Consider the following 10,097-nt stretch of genomic DNA (forward strand, 5'->3'; position numbering starts at 1 on the left):
CTAACCTTATGTACCAAGGACCTTTCGATGCACCGTCGTTCAATGGAAAATGACGATTAGAACAACCACTAGCTCTGATACCATGTAGAAAATGAAAAACTTACAATTTTCCCAAGATGTTCTATTTATTCACTATGAATCAGAATGTTTATACACCAAAACTAATAAACCTCACTACATAATCTTCTCTCTACTCTTATACAAGATATTTACTAGGTTGAGACTCAAACCCTAAAAACCTTAATTTGAGAGAAACATGGACCGAGAAAAAAAAAAGATATATATATATATATATATATATATATATATATATATATAGGTAAGTTCAATTGAGAAAATAAAAAATGTTGAGAATGGGGGAATCGTTCTCAGCCACTCATTTATTTTTGCCGCAAAAGCCTTTGTTGTACCAGCGGAAATGGATAAGGAATATACATGTGTTTCCAACAAAACATGTTTCCTTAAACTATGCTAATCATTACCTTAATATATACAAAAACATAGTTTTTTTTTTTTTTTTTTTTTTAATTTTTAAGAAGCTATTTATATCGAAAAATGATTTTAAATATACCAAAATTTATGATTTTTCATTCTCTACAAATAGACATCCATATTGATATACTTTTAAGATAAAATAAAAAATTTATTTTTTTTATATTTTCAGCTATCGTTATTCATAAGTGAATAAAAATGCATCAGATTTTTGCTACAGTACATTCGTTATTCACTTATGAATAAAAATATATAATTAATTTTTTTTACAGTTTAAGTATCATTTATACTACTTATTCATATATGAATAACAAATTAACTGTAACAAAAATCTGATAAATGTTTTATTCATATATGAATATAAAATATGACGACAACTAATACACGTTTTATTCATATATAAATATAATATATGATGAAAGATGATGTAAAAAATATATTTTAAGTAAGAAAACTTTATTGCGTGTCATATTCATATATGAACGGTACTTAAACTATAAAAAAAGTTACGCATACGTTTTATTCATAAGTGAATAACGAATATACTGTAATAAAAATCTGATAGATTTTTTTATTCACTTATAAATAACGAGAGCTGAAACTCTAAAAAAAAATATTTTATTTTATCTTAAAAGTATATCAATATGGATGTCTATTTATAAAGAATAAAAAATTATGAATTTTGATATATTTAAAATAATTTTTCGATAATAATGGCTTTCTAAAAATAAAAAAAACGAAAAAAAAAATATGTTTTTGTGTATATTAAGGTAATGATTAGCATACCTTAAGGAAACATGTTTGGTTGGAAAACACATGTTTATCCGTTATCCATTTCCGACGGTACGCCTAAGTGTTTTGCGGCAAAATAAATGTGTGGTTGAGAATGATTCCCCCATTGTCAACCTTTTTTTTTCTCAATTGAACCTCCTCTTTCTTTCTATATATATATATATATATATATATATATATATATATATATATATATATATATATATATATATATATATATATATATATATATATATATATATATATATATATATATATATATATATATATATATATAGAGAGAGAGAGTTTGTGTGTACTGTGTGTAAAAATGGGCTATATCTTCAGCTCCTCATGTTGAATATATAGTCGGGTCAAAAACCAACTAACCAACCCACAAATCCAAATGATCCACGTGTCATTACACTGAGTGGTTAACAAAAGTGAGCCGTAATCCGGTAAATATGTAAATACACATTTCTATCCGCTTTCACTAAATCTTATTACAAAATAAAACCATCACAAGTTACAAATAACACCGTGCAAAATAACATGATATACAGACAAAAAACAAATATAAAATATAAAATGTGACTAGTAAATATTAAAGTTTGCACATTTAAAAACCTTTACATATTTTAACATTACCTTTAACCCATGATAGATAACAAAAATACAAAATAAGTTTCTAAAAGGTTTCTTCATTAATATAAAATACAATTTCTGAAGGGTTTCTTCACTAATATATTGTTGCAAAAATAGTAATTATACATGTATAGGTTAATTATATACACACATGCATACACAAACCAAATTATATGCATACACAAACTAAATTATATATAAGCACATGCATACTCAAAAAAGGTTTGTGTATTTCATATTTAATATATTTTTCGATATCATATAAACTTCTCAAAATTTTTATGTTAAGGTCCGATATTCAAAATTTTAATGAAGGTTTGATATTCCATATTGTCTATCGTACCATATATCAATCAACAAAAATTATTGAAATGCTAGGATCGTGTTATACATAGTTGGTATTTAAGGGGTTCTTTCTTTCATTTTCTCAATTAAGTTTTATGTATGTAAAATGGTTGAGTGGTAATAATATTAGTGCCGATAAAATAATATATACATAAGATATGCATTTAAAAAAAAACTAAATTAACCATTTTAATGAAACTAACAATCATTTCACGGTTACATTCCAAAAAAATTCATAATATTCATCAATTTTAATATCGATCGTATATATAAGATTTTTTTTTCTAGATTAAATAAACAGTTTAAATAAGACTAAAAACTCATTTCATCATAGCGTTCCAAAATAAATTCATAATATTCATTAATTTTAATAATAATTTTAATAATATTTATCAACTTCAAAGAGATGAAAGGGTGAAATAGAAAATAGATAAATAATAATCTTAATATATTAAGCTATATTTTTGGCTTAACTCATCAAATCATCATACATGGCCATTCTAAAAAAAATTCTCTCTAATAAATCAAAATCTTTTTGTCACATGTCCTCTTCTCCTTCATTTTGACATATGATATTTTCTAGAATTTTTGAATTTCCTATTTTCCACTTATGATTTTATTGTATTTTTCTTTTTATTAAATTAAAATTCCACATTTAATATGTAAGGTATTATATATGTAATGTATTTATTAGAAGGAGTTTATATATGTAATGTATTCAATCTATTAAAGTCTCATTAATTTTAATAATTCAAAAATTTTCTCATTTTTCTTATAAATTCAAACTTCTAAAATTATTAAAATTTTATATTTATTTTTTTTTTTAAATAAACCCATGTAATACATGAGTATCACACCTAGTACCCATATAAACCTATTCAGATTAAATACTTAACCCATTAAACCAATTGAACAATAATAATAATTACTACTAATATAAATAATAATAAATAAATATAAAATAAAAACTAACACAACAAGTCTTTTTTAAAAGAGAAATTAAATATCCTCTTACTAATTTTTCTTACCCATTTTCCTACCACTTTAGATACTAACAAGTAATTAAAATTTATTAGTTTTACTAAATATGACAAATGTCATAATTTAAGATTATAAGAAGATGTAAGAGAAAAAAATAAAATAAAAGGATATTTCATTCTTTTTTATAGTAACACCAATGCATCAATTATTAACTCTACATAGTTCAGAACTTAAAGATTAATCAACCGTCCCAAATTTTCTTGCATGAATGTTTGATTCCATTGTATTGAAATGATTATTGCAATATTCAAGAAACTTATAATAACATAATACACATAATCAAAATCAAATTTATGTAAAACTTAGCTATTACAACTCAACATGCCTACATCATCCCTTCTTCTAGGTTATCTCTCCTTTCTAAAATCACCGACTTACGACGATTTTTGATAACTCCTTACTTGATTTCCTTCCATATTTGCCCCTACTCTTGCTAAACAAACTCTTATATTTCACCATAACCCCCTCCTTCTCTTCAACTAAACTTAACTTCTCATACGACTCCGCCACCCTTTCCACTATAACTTTATCCGTACATTTCCGATTATACCCTTCAAGCTCCTCAAAAAGCTTCACAACCTCTTTCCACATCTCATTTCGATAATACACATACACCATAATTTCACATACTTTCCAAGGTACCAATTCCACATTCCTACCAAGTTTCCTACCCCACAACCTCTTTGCCTCTTCTACTCTATTATCCATATCTAATGCCCTTATTAATTGTCCATATGTCCCAATTGTTGTCCCATGTCCTTTACTTAACATCCATTTTATAACTTGTACAACTTTATGCCATTTTTCTTTTTTTTCGAGAGTCAACAATGCGGTTTTGACTCGTCCGATTGGGAACTCGTGTTCCTCCGCAACCCACGCGTCGAGGGTACCGTAGACCGCTTCTTTTGTGTTCTCAAGGTCAACAAGTTTGCTTACAAGAACAGTAATTTTGTCCTTTTTGGACACGTTTTGGAATCTTTGAAGAATTGGTGTTTGTGTTTGATCTTGTGTGCTTGTGGTTTGACTAAAGGGCGAGATTGGTATTTTGGATATACCGAGTCGACTCGTTGGTTTAATGAGACAGGTTATTGCTTTAGACCTCAACATTGCGAGAGAGAAAATTGTGTCTTAATTCAATACCTTTAAAAATGAGTTATTTTGAACACTTTGAAGATGTGAATCCCTGTAGATATAAATGAAAACATGTAGAATCAATTAAAAAAAGGGATTGTGTGTTAGTATAGATAGGATCTTCACTGGTTAATATATGAGAATTAGGTTTTCCACTAAACCCTAATTATAAAGGAAAGAATCCAAACACATAAGCCCACTAATTTAAAAACTCCTTACAGTTTACAACATTAATGATTTGTTAAAATCGAGCTGAAAACATGATTACCCAATTCATACATTTAAAGATCAAAGTAGGCAGTTTTTCTCGATTTTTTAACACGGAAAAGTTTCAGATTTGTTACGTTTTCTATATGTCATTGATTTCTACAGTATGATGCACAATAAGAAGAATTCATTAATTTTGATATACAAACGCGGAAATTTTAGGGATTGGGGAGTAATTACAAGGTTCAATTATCAATTTGAACTAAGAAAATACTGTAAGGTTCAATAGGCATCAAAAGCATCAAATTTTACAGGTATGTGATGAAGTAAGAGCTTACTCTTCATATTCTATCAGAGACAGGAATGGCTTCGTTACACGACGGTGTAGGAATGGACGATGTATCCTCCGTATGATGGCGGCGAGTAGTCCAGCAACGGCGTGGGCGGCGGATACGCTCGAAGGAGCTTTTCTACTTTCTAGTATAACCGTTCGACGTGAAGAATCGACATAGCCGATCCAGAACTGGAGGATAAACTTGGCCCAAGATAAGTGGGTAGCCCATAGTTCCATGATAGCCCATACAGAAGAAATAAAGGAAGTTCCAGATATATCATTAGTTTTGCTTGTTATTTCTACAATGCGTCCCATTATCTTCTATTCTTTCATAATGCATTTGGGATTGTCTATAAATAGGCTAAGTTTTTTTTTTTTTTTTTTTTTTTTTACTCCATTTTAAATATCAATATCAACTGCTAAACATTCTTCTAAGTATTGAAGTCCTCTTTGTATACTTGTTCTCGATATTATCTACAATTGCTTCATGCCTCTTCAAAGTATTATTGTACGGCTTACCTAAGCCTTGGGTTGAAATTTTGTATCATTAACAATTAGTTAATGTTAATGATAAGAAAAGGTGCAAGATAAGTAAATACTTGGACAGTGAGAAAAACATATACAATGATCCAAATCAAGGAGAAACTCACGACCTCATATAAATACTTTCGGTGAAGCAATGGAGCCTCACATCTCCTAACTTGAGTTTTTAGTCAATGGACTCAAGGTACACATTGTAAATATGGAAATGATAATCAAGATGCTTATCTAAGAGATCATTGAGATCTCAACAACCACCAAGTCCATAACATACACGGGGAAGAATAAATGATATTTAAGCGATCAACAAGCCAAGAAATAATAATGAAAACTATGGCGCTCCTTTTCCATGTTTGAAGGTCCCTAAAATTGAGATGTTCAGTGACACAAGAATGCCATCATGGCGAAGAAAATTTTCTTTGAACTCAAGCAATATGTCAAGGTTATATGTATCATACATATGCCACTAAGATTATCGATGCCCAACATTCCTAAAACACTCAACCCAACTATGTTGGAGAAGGAAACATATTAACCAAGTGAAAGGTATGTGTAATATCGATATGAAGGATCAGTTTAATTTTAAGTTACAGAAACACTTCATACCCCCATAATATCGAGCTAAAAGCAAAGAGAAACTTCACTAATCCGTAAAAGTACTAATTTGGCATATATCCTAGAGTTCACTAGCATTATATTGGAGCTCGATGATATGCCATTGGGGATGCTATATTTTATTTTAAATATAAACAAAAAGATAAGGCATAATTGGAGTTATATTGACACAAAGTGCACATCCTCCACGATTTCAACGTAGTAGCCAAATTGCTTATCAATTACACTACATAGTAAAGGATAATATGAACACAGATTGAAGAAGGAAACAAGTGGACTCCTCTTCTAAACGCTACAAATTCATTCAAACCCATCAAATCCGCCAAAGCATCTTTTATATGTAGCCAGATGCATTTTACACAATGTTTCCAAGACACATATAAGTCTAAGTCGTCAACTTCGTGCTTCATATGTAATGAGAGGAACCAGACAAAAAAATAATCCACAAAATAAAGCCACTAATAAATACATGGGCCTATTGGGTTATATACTTGATTGAAACCGAAAAAAAAATAATAAATAGATGGACTAATTTGTTATTTATTAGTAAATAATGAATTCCCTAAAAACTATGGAGAATGACCTGCAATAAAGTATCGAAGCTTGAATTATGGTATTATTACCATAATTGAGCAAACTTTGAGACAAACAAAACTCCTAGGGTTTATGCATTATATAAGGCATTGAATCCTTTGTGCCTTATAACTGTAATTTAGATTTAACCTCCTTTCCCCACCTCTCTTTTTTGGTGGCGCAACTAATCTCTTACAAGCATATTTTGATTTTTCTTGGCACATAACAATAAGGAACTTGAGGATCTTGCTTGTTTGAAGTCAAAGGGTGGATGTTATAAAGAGGCTCTACTTTGAGTCTTTGAAATTCTTCTTGACATCATCTAATAGTTATTTTACTAACCTTTCTTGGTGTAGTCATGATGTTTTTAATAAATTCACATCGTTGCTTCTTGTTTTATTATACTTATAACTGCCATCATGATTGTGACAACCCGAAATTTCTATTATATACAACCATTCGACTCAATAGAACTCAGAACAGTTTCTGCTAACTTTCAAGCTTTTTGGAATAAGTTTGAGTGTTTTAAAGTTAGTACTTCAGGAGATAACAGGAGGGAGGATGCCCTAGGGTTTATTGTGCAACAATAATATCCCAAAACTCCAAGAGTTTGGAGTTTACGGCCTAAACAAAGGTGTTTACGGCCGTAAACCCTAAAAGGGGGTATAAATATGACACTTAGTCATTATTTACCACTTTTCACATTTTCAAGATCCAAAACCCATTTCTCTCTCAAGTATCATCCGACTTTTCTTCAAGATCTTCAACTTTGTAAGTGTTTCTATCCCTAAAAAGTTGATATCTTACTTAATCTAGTGATCTTACATGATTCCATCCGTGAAATCATTCCAAAAGTGTAGATCTTCAAGTTTCACCAAGAACACCAAGAACACACACTAGTGTTCTTGGACTTTTAGCACCTTTTCAAGCTTCTACCTAGTAAGTACTTCTATCCTAGTGTATTATAAGACTTGTTACACTTCTAATCATCAAGAAAACACCCAAGAATCAAAGGATCAAAGCTGTTTACGGTCCAAGAACACCTTGGACCGTAAACCCTAAAAACGGTGCCAAAGTGTGCCCTAGTCCCTTACCAAGCCTTGGAAACTAGCCTAGACCCTTTCCTTGATGTGCTAGGAACTCAAAACAACAAAAAGACCATAAATCATTTGGGTTTACGGTCGTAAACCCAAAGAGAAGTGGTCCAAGGACCGTAAACTCCATAAAGGAGTGAAATGGTGCCCTAATCACTTCCTAAGGCTTAAACATGAAGTAGGAATGCTTCTTATGACCTTTAAGGCTTCAAAACACAAAATGGTCAAAGTACCATGAGTTTACGACCGTAAACTCATGGGTTTACGACCGTAAACTCAATGTGAGTTGGTCCCAAAACCGTAAACTCCAAAAGAGTTTACCCTTGGACCCCAAACTCAATAACCAAGTCCTACAACCCTTAGATGCAATCCTTAGCACTTATAAGCACTTAAATCAAGTGTTTTACATGTCTTAGGATGTCTTAACTTGGTTAATTAGTTGTTTAATGACTAATTGGATACGTATATGTGTAATTATATGTTAACTAGGATCCTTGTGTGTGTTCAAGTCTTCACTTGACACTTAGCATCCTATACATTCCGTTCATCCAAACCACTCACTACAGGTGAGTTCATACCCCTTAATTAACCTTTTAAATGTTTTAAATGCTTTTATGGGGGGGGGGAATACAAGTTGAACAATTATAGTTATTATATCAATCACATGTGATTAATAACTACCAAACAAGTGGATTTCTTACTTTTCAAACTATGTTACCAAACTGTTTTTACTTCAAGCTCTTTTACATGTCAACTATTGTTACTTAAACTCTTTTAAACTTATATTCTATTAAAAGTGTATCTATATAGATATAGTTATATAAGTAGGATTGAAAGGACTTAGGAGTGATAGCTCACCTTACTTCCTGTTGCTTGTTTGGTTGTGGACTTAGGGTATCAGGGTTATTTGTCCGAAGGTCGTTTGAATCCTAGTTATATATTATGTATATGTATATAGATATAAAAGGTTATTTCTTTCCAGTTCAATACCTTTGGGTAGCAAGGGTATACAAACATGTTCATACATACAAACGACATTACTAGTATACTATAATAGGTATAGTTTAGGAAGTTACAAATCTATTACTAGACCAATGAAACATACAATGAGTTAGTTCATACATGTGTCATAACTTATAGTGATGAGAAACAAACATAACTTATAGTGATGAGAAACAAACATAATACATAGTGAAGAGAAACAAACAACACCATACAGAGAGAACATACATACAGGCTAGACAGAGGAAGAACACACAATACAGCTAGCACATACATTACATATACATTATTACAGTTATGTGAGCCACGTAACGGGGCATGGCACCACCTGCCATGACCGTTTTGTATCCAGAATCTCCTTAATTGGGGAGCGTATGAGTTTGTGTATAGATCTATACTGGATTGACTATCCTACACCTTGCTGCTCGCTACAGTGGGAGTTGCAAGTCTACGGGTGCCAAACGTCATTTCTTACGACGTCTTACATCGTCGTTTTACTAGAGTCGGTAGCAGGATATAGGCCGATCACATGGTACCTTAAATAACAATTGATTTAAGGTAGTTAGTACAACAGTAGTTACTTAATTCAACACTACAGTACTATTTCATTTTCCCATTACATTCACTTTGTGAACATTCACACAATGAACAGTAATGTAAAAACTATATTTCTTGTTAATGATAGTCAGATTTTGGAAAATACATACTCTTACAAGAGACACACAACCAGACACTAGATGCCTTGGTAGAAGGCTACTTTTAGTAGGAAACATAGGGTTTTCTAGGAGAATTCAAACTTTTACAAACTTATATAAACATCTTACAAACATCTTACAAACATCTTACCAACATCTTACAAACATCTTACAAATGCTTTCATACAAATACAGACACTAATATACTTATGATCTCACCAGCTTTAAAGCTGATAAACTCTTTCAAAATAACTTGTATTCTCAGGTCACCAGTAGACAGGTACCGGTGCCAGGTTTTGAGATGGAGCTCGTTCAAGACTCATCTTTTATTTTGATACATATTCTTGGTGTCTATTTAACTTGACAGAACACATTTGTATGAAATTATATTATTAATGCAATGGATGATGTTGTTGCTTGTTTACTACTTCACATTGTTGTGATACTGTACATGACGTCCTCCACCCCTGAACGTTTCCGCCGTTCCGGTTTTGGGGTGTGACAGATTGGTATCAGAGCATTGTTTATAGTGAATCGAGTGTATCAACCCATAAAAGATATACGAACTATAAACACAGCGGGATTAAAATACTCTGATAAAGAGTTTATACT

General features: G+C 31.0%; 1 long non-coding RNA gene across 1 annotated transcript; it reads right to left on the bottom strand.

The window, feature by feature from the left end:
* Positions 1–3,489: 3,489 nt before the first annotated feature.
* LOC145159497 (uncharacterized) lies at positions 3,490–5,162 on the bottom strand. The gene is made up of 2 exons (XR_013737751.1): positions 4,971–5,162; positions 3,490–4,477 (listed from the first exon to the last, which is right to left on the bottom strand). It is a non-coding gene; the product is annotated as an uncharacterized LOC145159497 (long non-coding RNA).
* Positions 5,163–10,097: the final 4,935 nt, after the last annotated feature.

Source organism: Lactuca virosa, chromosome 2 (genome assembly GCF_052849685.1).
Source record: "Lactuca virosa cultivar CGN04683 chromosome 2, Lactuca_virosa_CGN04683_v6, whole genome shotgun sequence".
NCBI lineage: Eukaryota > Viridiplantae > Streptophyta > Magnoliopsida > Asterales > Asteraceae > Lactuca > Lactuca virosa.